Below are 19,270 nucleotides of genomic sequence, written 5' to 3' on the forward strand. Positions count from 1 at the left end.
TTACTTTCCATATGTCACAGAGTGGTCAGTGAATGTAAAATCCAAATTGCAGCTTGGGTTTATTGCCTGCACATGCATTTTCACTAAGCAACCTGTACAAGAAGCAAGGTCAAATGTCAAGGTCAAAAGTAACTGTAAAAATTAGTTTTGTAATGTCCTCCAGCTCTCATAAACCGTGATTGATTGATTGATTGATTGGCATGCACTTTTTAAAAAAAATTTAATTATGCTACTAAAGAAGTTTCTATGTTTCAGTTAAACCAAATTTTCAGAATTATTAGATCGAAATAGTGCTTCCTGAATCTGAGAATGTACAGTAAGAGTAAATCTTAATTGCAACTAAATACTCTGGGGGAATCCTGGCGGGTGTCTCTACATAGGTCATGCAGGAAGCATGGACTACTCTCTCAGAAGAGCGCCCTTATACAGTGTTAGTGAGTCTCTGGGGATGGGAAAATCAGTCAGAGCTCAGTATGCTAGAAAGCTACTGAGGACCAGGAGGCCTGAGCCTATAACTTTAGGAAACAGGGAAGGCTACCAAACTCTGAGACTGAGTTACATGTGGATAAGAAGAATCCACACCAGCCTGATGAATGTGAGTAGGTCAGGAGGTGACTTACTGTACCTGTAAGAGACAAGACTGAGAGTAGTTGTGGCAGCCAAGCAAAGCCATAATGGAGCCTGTGATAGACCTGCAAAGAAGCAGGCAGAGACTTTGAGAGACTTTATTTGCAGACTAGATGTCCAAGGTTAATCAGGGGCAAAGAAGTGAGTTAGAAGTGAGTTTGTGCACTGGCTAGTGCTAGGTGTTTGTTGTTTTAATTCATTTTGGCTGTCATTAAGCTGTGTTTGCATCCTGCTTAAGTAACTACACACTGCAGCAACACACCCCTCTACCGAGCTACTTACTGTACCCCCAAAACATCACTATATATATATATATATATATATATATATATATAAAACAAATGCCTCTTTGTCTTATGCATTTCTAGTGCAGGATCTCAGTAGTGGGGCCCTTTCAGTTCAGTTTAGCTGCTACACAGTTAGTTAAAGTACAGGGGGCACAAGGCACGCTGCTGTGTGCTGCACTGTACTCTGCTATACTGCCTGTGTTGTGTCCTGGGTCTCACATGTACTGTAGCTGTGCTGTATAGTGACTATGGTCCTAATTCAGAGTTGATCGTAGCCGTGCAAAATCTGCGATCATTTACTCTGACATGTGGGGGGACGCCCAGCACAGAGCTAGTACGCCCCGCACCTCAGGCCCTACCACCCCACCCCCCGCACAAGTACAAAAGCATTGCACGGTGGCAAGGTGGTAGGTGTAACCAGGTGCGTCGTAATTTGGGGGGGCAGCTTGACCCCCGCCAAATCTAACAGAGGCGCAGGGGAGCGATTACCTTCGTATCCACTGAGAAGGAGAGACAGCCGACGACAGCTAGGACACAATGAAGATAGGAGAACACAGCACCCTGTGGTAGCAGGCTGTTTTTAAAGGAGATGCCGCCCACGTGGATCTGCAGGTAAGCGCTCATCTGCACAGCGGTGGGGGGATAAAAAAGGTAGAGGATGCCGGCACCATGGGGGCGCCAAAATATTTATTTCTACACCCCCTCCCCCAACTGGATAAATTCCAACATTCAGGTGCCCCTGGGTGTAACTACCGTTGGTGCAGGGGGTACGGCTTTTACAGGGCCCAGGCTGCCTACAGGGTCCGCTGCTCCCCCTCACTCAGTCACGCTGCAGCACAGTGCAAGTTTTACAAATTAAAATTAGCTGATGCAGTGTTGCCTGTCCTGAGTACAACTGAAATCTCAGCCTCCACCCTGCCTGGTACCGGCCCCCACTCTGTAAGGCCCCGCACCATCTCTGCTGTTCTGACACCCATCACCTCAAACCCTCTTTTCAAAATTTTGCTATAGGGCCCACACAGATCTAGCGACGTCCCTGAGTGTCATTAATGCTGCACTGCAGTGATAACGCGGGCACAGCAGCGGAATAGTGCAATGTCTCCAGTGGCTCTGGGAGCTGGCTGCAGCGGATGAGGTTGATGACTGTGTCTTGAGCTTAGACTTGGTCATTCTAGCTGCACTGTGGTGGAGGTTGTGCTGAGCCTGGGACTGCTGAGTTCAGTCACTTGAGGCAGTAGGTGTGAATGGTGATGATGGATGACTGGGTGGGCTGAAGGTGCTGAGTGGTGAATTGGACGGTGGTGAGCACAGATCACTTCAATGATGATCAGGTGTTGAGTGGGGGGAAGAGGTAAGGCCAGCACAGAGCACACCAGTAATGAGCAGGTGCTAAGTAAGGGGGTGGACTCTCGTGGGAGCATGTGCTGTAGGCACGCACAAATATACCTTTCACCGCTAACCTCATTCTCTTCACTTATCATGATGCCCCCCCTGTCATTTTCATCTGGTTCCCCTCCTTTATGTAGGCTCCTGGATATCATAAGTGAATATGTTTAAGAAGGGGATACATTTATAAAAGTAGATAGATTTACTAAGTGACGGCTGTTATGATCCTGGACTTTAAAACATCAATAACATTGAATGCAAAACACACCTGGTTTTGAATTTAATATTATTGATGTTAGAAAATGATCTGTCACTGCAGTATACAGAAATAAGTTACAAGAAATGCCACTGAATAGCATTATACACATTAAATCAGCGAGGATGTGAGTATAAAATATCTGAATAAGGGATTGAACCTCAAATTGCAGTAAAATAAAGGGGGTTGCACAGTCTGATTTTTAAGGAATGTAATTCTGTTATTTCAACTTCAGTTAAAGTCTGAAACTCATTTACAATGAAAAAAAATGTTTGTATGTATTGAAGCCTGGTGGAAGAATGTCGGAGAATATTGGGGGCCGTCTGCAATTTGTTTTATTTCTTGGGTTAAAGTCATCTCTTAGGAATTCTTCATAATTCAAACCTCACAAGAGGATTCTCTGGCTTTTTAACTCTTGCCAGCCGAAAAAAAACCCCTGAAAAGCCAACAATGTCTGATATTCTGATACAGCAAAGCAAATATCACATTTGACTAAAATAAACAATTGGACAAGACTGGATAAATGCCAGTTTTTTTATTTTTTTATTTATGTTATTATTTTATATTTGTTATTTTGACATTGCATGTAATAACATTATCTGTGTGGGAATACATTGTGCCCAAACAAAGATATAGAAAACGAAAAAGCACTGTTAAAAACAGTGGTGAAAAAGCATTTATACAAATCTTAATTAGGTATCTAACCCACTGTGAGTATCAGTGTGATTACTAAAACAGCAAAGCAAATCAACATTGTTCCGATGCGAGGACAGCTGATCCGAAAATAATCTCTGTGATCTCCATCACTGTAGCAGTAATAATTAGCAATGCATAGTCTGACTCAGCAGTGTTAGTATTTATACATGAACTTGGGGTCCCTCATGCACCCAAATATCCCGACATCCTATAGAGGGATATGAACAGGGGCGGATCACTCTTCGCAACCCTGGACCTCCTTCCCATAAGAAGGACAGGAGCTCTGGGAACAAACGCCATCTTTGTTAGTTCACGCAAGCAAACTCCAAAAACTTTCAGAGTTTGCTGAATACTAGGTAGCCCCACTGGCCCCTAATAATGAATATGCCTGCCTCTTAAATCACTAAAATCAATAGGCCCCATATTGTCATAGAAAAGTCAATACTATGGGGAACAGAAGTTCAAGTAAACTTACCTCTAGTACTTGTTGTATTCAACAGGTAGGCAGCTATCTAATTGGACAGACACTATATTGTAGTGTCAAGGTATCTACAGATACTTAAGTATAGCTTTAGCAATTGAGAGGAGCTAAGATATAGTTTGGATAAGAATTTGTCAGGCACAGCTGATCACTTGTTCAGGCAAAGCCACTGGGTTGCCTGAACAGCTGGATGATGTACTTGACAGGCACACTTATAGTGGTATCTTTCAGTGTAGCATATAACTGTGGGGGAGATTTATCAGATCTTGGAGAGCGTTAAAGTGGAGAAAGAAGCTGATTGGTTGGTATTTTAACTGTAATAGTTCTATTACAGCCTGTAAAATGTAGAGATGTGCAGGTTTGGATTTACCCGGATTTACTTGGATCTCAAAACGGTATCTTATTGGCTATCCGGCTGTCACATGTTTTGGGTAGCCAATAAGAAAAATCTGGATAAATCCAAACTTGTGCTAATTTGGCGTTTAGAACCAAGTAAATCCGAACCCGCACATCTCTAGTAAAATCACAGTTAGAAGCTGACTGGTCAGTACTTTATCTCTCTCCTCTTTATCTCTCTTTTGCTGACCATGGCAAGACCCTGGCCTTTCTTTTAGATACTGATTTGGTGTGGTGACTGTTTCTATATTTGTCCTTGTTCTGACAATGACCTTCTGGACTTCTGTCTCTGAATCTGGAACCCTGTGGTTTCCTAGGTTTGGGACCCTGTATTTCCAACTGATAACCGGGACTAATTCAGGTTGGATCGCAGTGTGCGATCCAACCGGAATTTTTGCTGAAAAGATGCGGGCGCATGTACACGGCCCATCCTGCGCATGCGCCAACATTTTCTGAAGGGGGTCCGCATAAATGCGATTGCCTCTGCCTGTGGTTGCGACGGCTGCATGACGTCACATTCAGCCGCTGCGACAGGTAAGATGGCGCCGGGACTCCTGCGGGCGCAGGAGTCATCTTTAGTTCCTGATGACAAGCAGAAATTGCGAAGCGATCACAATTTCTGCTTGTTAAAGGGGGGAGGCACCGGTAAGTATACTGGGCGGCCTTGCCCAGCGATGGGCGGCCCCTAGCATGCGACCAAAAGGATAGCAAATTCTGCTAATTAGCAGCATTTGCTATCCTTACTGAATTAGCCCCAACCAACTACAATTTATGTGTAAATCCATGTTAAGTAAGAATAGGCACAACTAACTGGTGTTACTATCCTGTTCTAGTTACAACATCAATATAGGAAAAAGAGTGAAGGTGCACCATACACCATTAAAATTATAACAACCGTAATATTCGAGGTTCTTGGCATATATTGGCCAGTATATTAGCCAATATATACCAAGATCCTCAAATATTATGGTTGTTATAATTTTAATGGTGTATGGTGCACCTGCACCCTTTTTCCTATATTATAGTACTAAGTCCCAGCAAGGTAGCACATCCCATTATAAGAAGCCAGGGTGTGCAGTCCAGGCCCCCTGTCCAAAATCTAGTTACAATATCTCATTTTTAAATGAGCAAAGCATGCAACCACATACATTTTAACATTGTGTAATAGCGTTTAATGATCCAAGTGATGAAATTAGACTGTATAAATCAAAGAAAGTTTCTCTTTTAACTACATTGAGTCATGCAAAGTTTCTCAGAGAATCCTTTTTTTTTTAAACAAGCCTAAAACATTCTGTAGAAACTAATTACATTGACGTGTATTAAGCATCTTTATTGGAATTTAGGACTATTATATATTTTTAAAAATTAAGCCTTGCTACTTAAACTATGACATCACTAACTGTTTGCTGCTATTGGCGGGGGTCGTTTATTAAGCTGTTCTGTTTCAGCAGTCATCAGTGTGCTGTTCAGATCTGTTGGTATTAAAAGATCAGCCACAAAGCACAAATCAGTGGGAAAAAAACTGCAATGTACCCTTTTACTAAATGCAATGTCTTTTATCTAAATGCTGAAGCTTATGAGTGTGAAAAAAAGTAACAAATAAAAAATAAAGATTTCCAGGTTAGTGCTGGTAGCCAAGTCACTCCGGCCACTCATCGCCCTGCAGTTGGGAGAATGAGAACTTGGAACAGTAAAAAAAACTAGGTTTGAAGTGAGGGGTGGCTATTTCCTTGCCTAATCCAGAGCAGTGCGAAATGCGTGTATTTTGGGTAAAAAGCGATACTTAGGGAGTGCAGAGAATGTGATTTCTATTTGAAAAATTGCTATTAATACCTTAGACATTGTATTACAATGTAAATTGTATTAATAATATTAAAAGCACAAAGAAAATTATGGCTAAAGATGATGTGAAACGCGTAAGCAATCAGTTAAGTGTTAAACATTTTTCATTTCAAAATCTAATTCTAAAGCAGGTGCAATAAGAACATAGAAATTATACTTTACTAAGTATGATTACACAAAATGTGAAAACAGAGGCAGAGATCACCATTTGCATATTGCAATATTGAGAATTTAGCAGACTGCTGCTTAAAAAAAATCATTAGGGGCTGTATTTGGGATCAAGGATTGCTCTTGCAGTAAACATTAGATCTACTTCGAAAGATGGCCAGTTATATTTTGAATGACTGAATCTGGGGATGGAATTTGCCACCTGGATAAGAGACACTAAAAGTTGTGAATTAAAAACCAAGAGCTCAGTAACGTATGTATATTCTCATCAAACATGCTATGATCAAAAGATAGCCAGGTTCCATACAAAGTCACCTTGTTCTTCAAGTGGCAAAGTGACGTAAGAGAGCACACCAAGAAGGAGAGTGTATGTATGATTTTGACACATATGTGTCAGGTAAAGAGAGAGAAAGATCGACTTTATTTACAGTGTAGTGCATATAACATTGGTGTCTCTTGGATATACATGATATATTGAGCTGTTTCTATAATATATAATCTGTCTGTATATAACCACAGATAAAATAATGTGTGATGGCACAATTATTTAATATAAACTGAGTGGCAGGTGTGGCTTCTGGGATGATTTAAGTAGCATTTATGAAGGTCTGAGTGGCATGTGGGAGAACATGAGGAGGCCTAAGTGCAGAGGGCGGATTACCAAATAGACAGAGTAGGCACTGGCCTACGGGCCCATGCCTTTTAGGGCCCCATGACAATGAAACAAAATTACAATCAAGCTTTCTTAAATTGTTTCCAAAAGATAAAAAAAATGAATCAACACAAAGAAATGAAAGACTCTATAGAGAAAATAGTGTATTCATGTAATGTACCCATTGACAAGTTAAGTACATAAACCAAAGACATCAGATTCACATCACAGTTTCCAGATTTAGACTATTGGTTGGTCAAATTAAAATGTATTAGGAGATAATTTCTGAGAAGATTTCGACTGCCTAGGAACCTTCACAGGGCTTAATCCGCCACTGCCTAATTTGCATGTGGGATAGTCTAATTGTCATGCCAGAAGCATATGGGGAGTTCTGATTAGTGCTGCACATGCCTCTGTGTGGCACTAGCTATACCCTACGGGTGGAGTTAGAATCTTCCCTTAGGCTGAGCAGGACACAGCCTCAGAGACATGGCATGCAGAACATCTCCCTTAGAAGTAGATAAATATGTTACATCACCTCGAAGGTTGTACAATAAACAAATTGTGTCTGGAAATAATAAGTAAGGATTTTGCATTCATGTTTATTATTTCACAGTTCAAGAAGCTATGTGGAAATCCTGCAATCTTTGTTTCAAATAAAGCACAATATTTGTTGCAGTATAAAAGATAGAGTAATATCTAAAAAAATAGACTAGTGACATAAATTCAGTTGTCGTACGAGACACAGAGATCTCACCAGGTACAAAATACAAAACTATTTGGGCTACAGTAGATCTAAATTTAACAAAACCACCCTGATGGACATGCTAGATCTATGCATTTTATAGCTACTAAGCTGGTAACTCAATTTCAGAATTAAACTGCAATGTTCCCTTTTTCTGCCTGATTGTGCTAAAACTGCAAAATTCTATTGTATTTTATATTTGACCAGTATTAGTTAAAACATAAAAATATACAGTACATACACTGTAGCCACATAATTTGAACAAGCTCAAACACATAACAGATAACACGCTTTCTAAGTTTCCGGAACACACAACAATGCTTTTAGCTTCAGAACTTAGAACCACTTTGAAACAATTAAAAGCATCTCTACCACAAGCCACATAAGTGTGGGTATAATATACTCCAAAGGGGTTTACCTCAGTTTGGACTGTGGTGTCTGAGAGTTTTTGATGAAGATTTGTACTTGTCAGAAATGTACATATAAAACCCAGTTAATGTCTTGTATAAACTGTTTAAAAAATTGTCATCTTGAACATAATTAAATGGGTTTGTGCCTATTAGTTCCCATGCTGATCTATCTTCTTAAAAAGTAATATCCTAGATAGAGATGTGCAGTGGGCACTTTTCATGTTTTGTGTTTTTGGTTTTGGTTCTGGTTCCATGCTCGTGTTTTGGATCTGGATTGGTTTTGCCAAAACCACCCTTTCGTGTTTTGGTTTTAGATATGGAAGATTTTTAAAAAAAAACATAAAAACAGCTAAAATCACAGAATTTGGGGGTAATTTTGATCCTACGGTATTATTAACCGCAATAACATTCATTTCCACTCATTTCCAGTCTATTCTGAACACCTCACAATATTGCTTTTAGGCCAAAAGGTTGCACCGATGTGGCTGTATGACTAAGCTAAGCGACACAAGTGTGCGGCACAAACACCTGGCCCATCTAGAAGTGGCACTGCAGTGTCAGACAGGGTGGCACTATTCAAAAACTAGGCCCCAAACAGCACATCATGCAAAGAAGTAAAAGAGGTGCAATGAGGTAACTGTATGACTAGCTAAGCAACACAAGTGTGCGGCACAAACACCTGGCGTATCTAGGAGTGGCACTGCAGTGGCAGACAGGATGACACTTAAAAAAAATAGTCCCCAAACAGCACATCATGCAAAGAAGTAAAAGAGGTGCAATGAGGTAGCTGTATGACTAAGCTAAGCGACACAAGTGTGTGACACAAAGTCCTGGCCCATCTAGGAGTGGCACTGCAGTGTCAGACAGGATGGCACTATTCAAAATCTAGGCCCCAAACAATACATCATGCAAAGAAGAAAAAGGAGGTGCAATGAGGTAGCTGTATGACTAAGCTAAGTGACACAAGTGAGCGGCACATACAACATGGGACCTGCTGGAATATGCCCAAATATAATACACGCACAATATTGGTGGCACAGGAGAGCATACCCCTAAACCACACACACACGGCAAAGCCTGTAAAATTAATTTGAATAATAATAACCCTTTTATTTGGAGGTACAGGTTGAGTATCCCATATCCAAATATTCCGAAATACGGAATATTCCGAAATACAGACTTTTTTGAGTGAGAGTGAGATAGTGAAATCTTTGCTTTTTGATGGCTCAATGTACACAAACTTTGTTTAATACACAAAGTTATTAATAATATTGTATTAAATGACCTTCAGGCTGTGTATATAAGGTGTATATGAAACATAAATGAATTGTGTGAATGTAGACACACTTTGTTTAATGCACAAAGTTATAAAAAATATTGGCTAAAATTACCATCAGGCTGTGCGTATAAGGTGTATATGTAACATAAATGCATTCTGTGCTTAGATTTAGGTCCCATCACCATGATAGCTCATTATGGTATCTAACTATTCCAAAATACGGAAAAATCTGATATCCAAAATACCTCTGGTCCCAAGCATTTTGGATAAGGGATACTCAACCTGTATTATAATAATATGCAGCACAGGAGAGCATACCTCTCACCACACAGGGCAAACCTTGTAAAAAAGTTTTGGATTAAATATTATTAACCCCTTTAAATTGAGTAAATAATATACAGCACAGGTCAGTACCACTGGACTTATACAGCAGTACCACTGGACTGGATTTATACGGCAGTATTACTGGAATTATATGGCAGTATCACTGGAATTATATGGCAGTATCACTGGAATTATAGGGCAGTACCACTGGAATTATACGGCAGTACCACTGGAATTATACGGCAGTACCACTGGACATATACGGCAGAATCACTGGACATATACGGCATAATCACTGGACTGGATTTATATGCCAGTACCACTGGATTAATACGGCAGTACCACTGGACATATACGGCAGCATCACTGGATTTATACGGCAGTACTACTGAACATATATACGGCAGTATCACTGGACTGGATTTATACACCAGTACCACTGGATTTATACGGCAGTACCACTGGACATATACGGCAGTATCATTGGAATTATATGGTAGTACCACTGGTCATATACGGCAGTATCATTGGACTGGATTTATACGCCAGTACCACTGGATTTATACTGCAGTATCACTGGACATATGGCAGTACCAGTGGACATATACGGCAGTATCACTGGATATATCTGGCAGTATCACTGGACATATACAGCAGTACCACTGGACATACAGATGGGTCCACGGTTATCTTGACTACTTTTCTGATCCTAGGCACAACATGCCTTATTAGCATAAACCCTTCATCTATTGTTCTCAGCCGCAATAAAATACAGAGAACAATACAGCAGGGGATTCAGTCATTACAGCAGGGGATTAAGTCCGACTGGCCAGTCTCAATTAATCCTATTAAAGGTCAAGATAAACAAGTACCCATCTGTATACGGCAGTACCACTGGACATATACGGCAGTACCACTGGACATATACAGCAGCAAAGGGACACCACCACTGGACTGATGCAGGATAACACAGCACCACTGCAATGGACTGGATTTATACAGCAGCACTGGACATATGGCAGCAGAGGACACCACCACTGTGACTGGACTGATGCAGCACAAGACACTACCACTGTACTGATACAGGACAACCTAGCACCACTGCAAAAGACTGGACTTATACAGCAGCACTGGACATATGGCAGCAGAGGACACCACCACTGTGCCTGGACTGATGCAGCACACACACCACCACTGGACTTATGTAGCACAACACAGCACCACTGGATTGGACTTACACAGCAGCACTGGAAATATGGCAGCAGAGGACACCACCACTGTGACTGGACTGATGCAGTACAAGACACTACCACCGTACTGATGCAGGACACTGAGGACAGAGACACGTCCTCTCACTACGCTCTCCAATGCCGGAGTGAAAATGGCGGCGATGCGCGGCTCCTTATATGGAATCCAATCCCCACGAGAATCCGAACCTGCTCATCTCTAATCCTAGATCAATGGCACTCAACAGCCCCCAACAGGTCATGTTTTGAGGATTTTTTTGTCTGTGGAAACATGTGGGATAATTACATGCCCAGCAAAATAGATCAACACACCTGTGCATGATTAAAGATATCCATGAAACATGACTTATTAGCGGTACTTGAGGACTGGAGTTAAGAACCACTATTTATTTATATATATATATGACCCTGTAAATATGTGAGGATGGAATAAAAGACCCTTTTCACTTTGGAGAAGTCTGGTGAGTGCGTTCCTTGCAAGCTATATATATATATATATATATATACACACACACACACACACATATATATATATATATATATTTATTTAGAGATGTGCACCGGACATTTTTCAGGTTTTGTGTTTTGGTTTTGGATTCGGTTCCGCGGCCATGTTTTGGATTCGGATACGTTTTGGCAAAACCTCCCTGAAAATTTTTTGGCGGATTCGGGTGTTTTTATTCAAAAACCCCTAAAAAACAGCTTAAATCATAGAATTTAGGGGTAATTTTGATCCTATAGTATTATTAACCTCAATAACCACAATTTCCACTCATTTCCAGTCTATTCTGAACACCTCACACCTCACAATACTATTTTTAGTCCTAAAATTTGCACCGAGGTCGCTGGATGACTAAGCAAAACGACCCAAGATGGCGGCACAAACACCTGGCCCATCTAGGAGTGGCACTGACATGTCAGACAGGATGGCACTTAAAAAAATTTGCCCCAAACAGCACATGATGCAAAGAAAAGAGAAAAAGAGGTGCACTGTGGTTGCTGGACGGCTAAGCTAAGCAACACAAACACCTCAATATCACAGGAATTATTTGTTCTAATCAATGGTATTACTGGTCCAAATCACTGGAAGAAAATGACAAAATCACTGGAATTATTCGTTCTAATCAATGGTATTATTGGTCCAAATCACTGGAAGAAAACGACAAAATCACTGGAATTATTTGTTCTAATCAATGGTATTATTGGTCCAAATCACTTGAAGAAAATGACAAAATCACTGAAATTACTCATTCTAATCAATGGTATTATTGGTCCAAATCACTGGAAGAAAATGGAATGGGTGGATACTTGCAGTGACACAGAGTTGCAAGATACAGCAATGGCCTACTGTACAACTATATACTGTTAGTCACCAAAATGCTGCACTGTAATACTAGAAGCTATAGAAAAGTATATATATTATTGTATATATCAGTACAGACAGAGCGGTGTAACTGTGACCCATGTGTCCTGACAAGCAGAATAGAAGCTATAGAAAAGTATATATAATATTACTGTATATCAGTACAGAGCGGTGTAACTGTGACACGTGTCCTGACAAGCAGTATAGAAGCTATAGAAAATAAGAAAAGTATATATATTATTGTATATATCAGTACAGACAGAGCGGTGTAACTGTGATCCATGTGTCCTGACAAGCGGTATAGAACCTATAGAAAAGTATATATAATATTACTGTATATCAGTACAGAGTGGTGTAACTGTGACCCATGTGTCCTGACAAGCAGTATAGAAGCTATAGAAAAGTATATATATTACTGTATATCAGTAATAGTACAGAGCGGTGTAACTGTGACACATGTGTGTCCTGACAAGCAGTATATAAGCTATAGAAAACGATTTAAAATCATTGTATATATCAGCACAGAGCGGTGTAACTGTGACCCATGTGTCCTGACAAGCAGTATAGAAGCTATAGAAAAGTATATATATTATTGTATATATCAGTACAGAGCAGTGTAACTGTGACACATGTGTCCTGACAAGCAGTATAGAAGCTATAGAAAAGTATATATATTATTGTATATATATATCAGTACAGAGCAGTGTAACTGTGACACATGTGTCCTGACAAGCAGTATAGAAGCTATAGAAAAGTATATATATTACTGTATATCAGTAGTAGTATAGAGTGGTGTAACTGTGACACATGTGTGTCCTGACAAGCAGTATAGAAGCTATAGAAAATTATTTAAAATTATTGTATATATCAGTACAGAGTGGTGTAACTGTGACCCATGTGTCCTGACAAGCAGTATAGAAGCTATAGAAAATTATTTAAAATTATTGTATATATCAGTACAGAGTGGTGTAACTGTGACCCATGTGTCCTGACAAGCAGTATAGAAGCTATAGAAAAGTATATATATTACTGTATATATCAGTACAGAGCGGTGTAACTGTGACACATGTGTGTCCTGACAAGCAGTATAGAAGCTATAGAAAAGTATATATATTACTGTATATCAGTAGTAGTACAGAGTGGTGTAACTGTAACACATGTGTGTCCTGACAAGCAGTATAGAAGCTATAGAAAATTATTTAAAATTACTGTATATATCAGTACAGAGCGGTGTAACTGTGACACATGTGTGTCCTGACAAGCAGTATAGAAGCTATAGAAAAGTATATATATTACTGTATATGAGTAGTAGTACAGAGCGGTGTAACTGTAACACATGTGTGTCCTGACAAGCAGTATAGAAGCTATAGAAAATTATTTAAAATGACTGTATATATCAGTACAGAGCGGTGTAACTGTGACACATGTGTGTCCTGACAAGCAGTATAGAAGCTATAGAAAAGTATATATATATTACTGTATATCAGTAGTAGTACAGAGCGGTGTAACTGTGACCCATGTGTCCTGACAAGCAGTATAGAAGCTATAGAAAAGTATATATATTATTGTATATATATATCAGTACAGAGCAGTGTAACTGTGACACGTGTCCTGACAAGCAGTATAGAAGCTATAGAAAAGTATATATATTACTGTATATCAGTAGTAGTACAGAGCAGTGTAGCTGTGACACATGTGTGTCCTGACAAGCAGTATAGAAGCTATACAAAAGTATATATATTATTGTATATATCAGTACAGAGCAGTGTAACTGTGACCATGTGTCCTGACAAGCAGTATAGAGGCTATAGAAAAGTATATATATATATTATTGTATATCAGTACAGAGCGGTGTAACTGTGACCATGTGTCCTGACAAGCAGTATAGAAGCTATAGAAAAGTATATATATTATATACTGGTGGTCCCCAGTCCCCACAATGCAGCACACTGATCAGATATTTGCAGCACACTGAGCACAGATATGGAGCATTTTCAGGCAGAGAACGTAGATATTTTCAGCACACTGAGCACAGATTATTTGCAGCACACTGAGCACAGATATTTTCAGCACACTGAGCACAGATTACGGAGCTTTTCAGGGAGAGAACACTGCCATGTCCTCTCCTTTCAATCTCCAAAGCGCGAGTGAATATAGCGGCGACGCGCGGCTCCTTATATAGAATATGAATCTCGCGAGAATCCGACAGCGGGATGATGACGTTCGGGTGCGTTCTGGTAAACCGAGCAAGGCGGGAAGATCCGAGGCTGCCTCGGAACCATGTAAAATGGGTGAAGTTCGGGGGGTTCGGATCCCGAGGAACCGAACCCGCTCATCTCTAATATATATATATATATATATATATATATATATGAGCGCAAAGTCCACGGCACTCCCAATACCCGAAGGTCGGTATGACACAGTAATAGAGCCGGTGCCCTCCCTGGTAACAGCAGCGCCGCCCGATCCTGCATTCTATATATATATATATATATATATATATATATATATATATATATATATATGAAACAAAACGTTCAAAATTTCTTAATGCACTATTATATACAGTTGTAAAATGGGTTTAAACCACAATATTTTTCTTTGTGGAAAATTTTAACCAAATAATTTGGCATTAGCCAATTCGATATTACTCTCTTGGGCTGCTTCCTTAGAAATAAGTCCCTTGCCAATGTGGGCCTAAAAGTAAAAATGTCAAAAAAAGTTTTTCTATGGAGCGCTCTAATTAAACATATATACTGTATATGTATATATATATATATATATATATATATATATATATATATATATATATATACAAACAAATCTAGAAAACCACAGCACTCGCCACCCCAGAAGCGGGGTGCAATATCTGCACTCACCACTCATAGGGTGGAGTGCATGCAGCCCATGGCCACCAACCCAAATATATACAAACAGATGGTGTTATGGTGTTATGGTGAGTGCTGAACTTTCTGTTTGGAGTGTATATATATATATATATATATATATATATATACACACACTAGATAGATAGATAGATAGATAGATAGATAGATAGATAGATAGATAGATAGATAGATAGATAGATAGATAGGCCATGGGCTGCATGCACCCCACCCTATGAGTGGTGAGTGCAGATATTGCACCCCGCTTCTGGGGTGGCGAGTGCTGTGGTTTTCTAGATTTGTTTGTATATATAAATATATATATATATATATATATATATATACATACATATACAGTATATATGTTTAATTAGAGCGCTCCTCTTGGGCTGCTTCCTTAGAAATAAGTCCCTTGCCAAGGTGGGCCTAAAAGTAAAAATGTCAAAAAAAGTTTTTCTATGGAGCGCTCTAATTAAACATATATACTGTATATGTATATATATATATATATATATATATATATATATATATACATACAAACAAATCTAGAAAACCACAGCACTCGCCACCCCAGAAGCGGGGTGCAATATCTGCACTCACCACTCATAGGGTGGGGTGCATGCAGCCCATGGCCACCAACCCAAATATATACAAACAGATGGTGTTATGGTGTTATGGTGAGTGCTGAACTTTCTGTTTGTATATATATATATATATATATACACTAGATAGATAGATAGATAGATAGATAGATAGATAGATAGATAGATAGATAGATAGATAGATTTGTAGCGGAAACATGCATTCAATATTGAACTTTTATGACTCCTGTTAATGTACCCTCATGGGCAGCACGAACGGTGTAATGGTTAGCATTACTGCCTCACAATACTCATAATTTTGATTTTCACATGGCCCTAACTGTGTGGAGTTTGAATATTCTCCCTATACTTGCATGGGTTTCCTCCAGGTACTCCGGTTTCCTCCCACGATTCAAAAATATTTTGGTAGGTTAATTGCCTCCTGACAAAAATGAACCCTAATGGGTAAGTGTGTGCGTGTTCATTTAGGGCAGACTAGATGGGCCAAGTGGTTCTTATCTGCCATCAAAATGTTTATATGTTTCTTTGTGTCCTAGCACTTTGAGACTGATGTAGAGTTGAAAACAAATCGGTTGAAATTGCTTTGTGTGCACAGAGAAATATATTCATGTGTATGTAGATTTGTACACACCAGACTGCTCCTATCTGCACTATTGGTTTCATAGCCATCATCATTATCAGATCATACTCGCACCAGCCTTATACTAGGTACAAAACATGTATATTCACTGCAGGAGGAACTGTGTCATCAGTGTCCACCTCCCTGATGCTCCAGCACTAGAGGGTAAACACTAGAGGATGCGCACCCAGTATAATGTATGCACAGGAGACAAGTATTGAGGGGTCTATTTACTAAGCCTTGGATGGAGATAAAGTCGCTGGAGATAAAATACCAGCCTATTGGCTCCTAACTGTCATTTTTAAAACACAACCTGTGGCATGGCAGTTAGGAGCCGATTGGCTGGTACTTTATCTCCAGCAACTTTATCTCCATCCAAGGCTTAGTAAATAGACCCCTAAGTGCACTATATTCCAACAGGTATGTCTCTTCAGTGGAGAAGCGACTGAATTGTTCATTGCCTGAAGCATACTTGCCTACTTTTGAAACAGCATTTCAGGGATATTGTGAAAGTAACACCTATCAGCGCAGGCGCGAACTGCTACATTGGAGAGGCGTGTCATGAAAATGACTGACATCCAAATGTAAATAAGCCCCAAAGTTAGTAAGATCTATTTGTTGAAGAAAAGACACTGATATTTTGCAGGATGTGTTTGTGTATTGTGTTTTACAAGAGGTTCCATATACTGTAAGTGGCCATAGGGATCATTGTGCCTTATAACCAATGCAGGGAAATGGCACTGATGATCCCATTTGAATGTATGTATCTCTGATTTATTTTTCCCTCAAGCATGTTACAGCTGCATAATGGGGGTAAGGTGCAATCAGGGAGATTGCTGGTCTATTCAGGGAGTGAGGGAGATTGCTACTATTTCAGGGAGTCTCCTGCAGAATGAGGGAGGATAGGCAAATATGGCCTGAAGATGTACCTGCTTAGCTCTGAAGCATGTGCCATGTGAAAACACACAAGATCTATGTACAGCAAACCATCTTGTATCCCTTTAGTATGTGTATAGTTCTTTATTGTAAGGTGTTTGCATTTAGGCCAGGCAAAATAAGCAAGTTATCTATTCTTTAAAAGCCAAGTACTCAGGGTCAGTCCTGCTTTCTGAAAAATTAGGCACGATTGCCTGAAACTTTATAGTAATTTGGCATGTTTACCAAGTTAATCCTTTAGTCTAATACGTGTTTACACATACAGACAGACATATCATTTACAATTAATTGCGGTTTTTGTGAGCTTTCCAGCTGCCTTCTCCAAAAAAAATCCTCACTGCAACATTACTATGCGATCTGGGCCACAGACAGTTAACCTTTGTCCTTTTAGTCACCCTGCTCTTTAACAAGTGTAGTTTCCTTCGAAGGACAGTAAATAAATTTAATATGTGATATATATATTCCTTCGTTCCTTCCATTTTAGCTAGGTCTCTGGCTCAGGAGGAATAATCTTTTTGTCAAGATGATACAGTACTTAACCCCATTAATATTACAAACATGGCCCAAACTTATCAGTGATTCTAGGATTTTATGTCTGAGAAAGAGGTTTCACAATGAAAGAGCACAGAAGTCTATGTAAGAAAATAAACATAACACTAAATTATATTTAGCAAACTGTGCATTACATAATTCATTTGTAATCTCATTAGTCTGTTTAGCATCTTGTAACCTCTGTCAAGCATCTATTAGCCTCTAACAGTAGCAGGATGAACTATGGTCTTGGCAGTAATTATAGAGGTCATTTCATACAGAAATGAATGTTTTAAACAAAATAGGCAAGAAAATAAATACACTACAGTATTTCTTAGTTAATGTTAGGCATAAGTTTGCATGTAAGTCTGACAAGTCTATTCATTATAGGGAGTAAAACAACTTCTCCTGCGAAAATGGGCATCTCACTATTTGCTATAAGTCGCCAGGCCAGTGATACCTAAGTCTGGATTTCACCTACAGGTACCGATCGCTAATTTTTAAAATTTTTAAATGAAAGTGGAATAGGAAGCCCAAGTATAGACTTCCAGTCCATTGCACCTGTGTCATTCTACAGAGCTGAGTCACGGATACATATGTTAGAGAGCAGAACACTCCAGCACTGTCTTCTATACATAGTAACATAGTAACATAGTAATTGAGGTTGAATAGAGGCAAAATGCCCATCGGGTTCAACCTGTATTAAGTTGAGTTGATTATAATGTACCCGCTGAAGTAATGTTTTATGACTAGTTAACAACTATAAATCATGTTACACTCGGATTAACAACGTCAGTATTTTAAATGTTATAACCTTGGATATCATTTTCAATCAGAAATGTTTCCAATCCTTTCTTAAATGCATTTACAGAGTCCGCCATTACCACCTTCCCTGGAAGGGAATTCCAAATCCTTATTGCCCTAACAGTGAAGAACCCTTTCCTCCGCTGCGTACAGAATTTCCTCTCCTTCAGCCTCAGGGAGTGCCCAAGTGTCCTAAACATTGTTCTGTTAATAAATAATTCCTCTGATAACTCTTTGTAGTGCTCTTTACATATTTGAAGATATTAATAATGTCTCCTCTTAGTCGCCTCTTTTCCAGTGTATACATATTCAACCTAGTAAGCCTTTCCTCGTAACCCAGTCCCTCTAGCCCTTTAATCAATTTAGTAGCTCGCCTTTGAACACTTTCGAGTTCACTGATATCTTTTTTATACAGTGGTGCCCAAAACTGAACACAATATTCCAGGTGCGGATGTACCTATGATTACCAGTGGCAGAATTACATCCTCATCCCTTGTCTCAATTCCCCCGTTTTATGCATGCTAGCACCTTACTTGCCTTCTTTACTGCACTTTGACATTGTGATCAGTTATTAAGCCTATTATCAATGAATACCCCCAAATCTTTTTCCTATACTGTTACCCCTAGACTTTCCCCATTTAATATGTAGGATGCAAGTTTGTTTTTAGTCCCGAAATGCATAACCTTGCATTTTTCTATACTGAATCTCATTCTCCATCTATGCTGCAAACAAA

At 39.5% G+C, this 19,270-nt stretch overlaps 1 protein-coding gene across 1 annotated transcript in view; it reads right to left on the bottom strand.

Moving 5' to 3' along the window:
• Positions 1-19,270, bottom strand: part of PAPPA (pappalysin 1) — a 630,246-nt gene that overhangs the window by 314,248 nt on the left and 296,728 nt on the right. The window lies entirely within an intron of this gene.

Source organism: Pseudophryne corroboree, chromosome 8 (assembly GCF_028390025.1).
Source record: "Pseudophryne corroboree isolate aPseCor3 chromosome 8, aPseCor3.hap2, whole genome shotgun sequence".
Lineage (NCBI taxonomy): Eukaryota > Metazoa > Chordata > Amphibia > Anura > Myobatrachidae > Pseudophryne > Pseudophryne corroboree.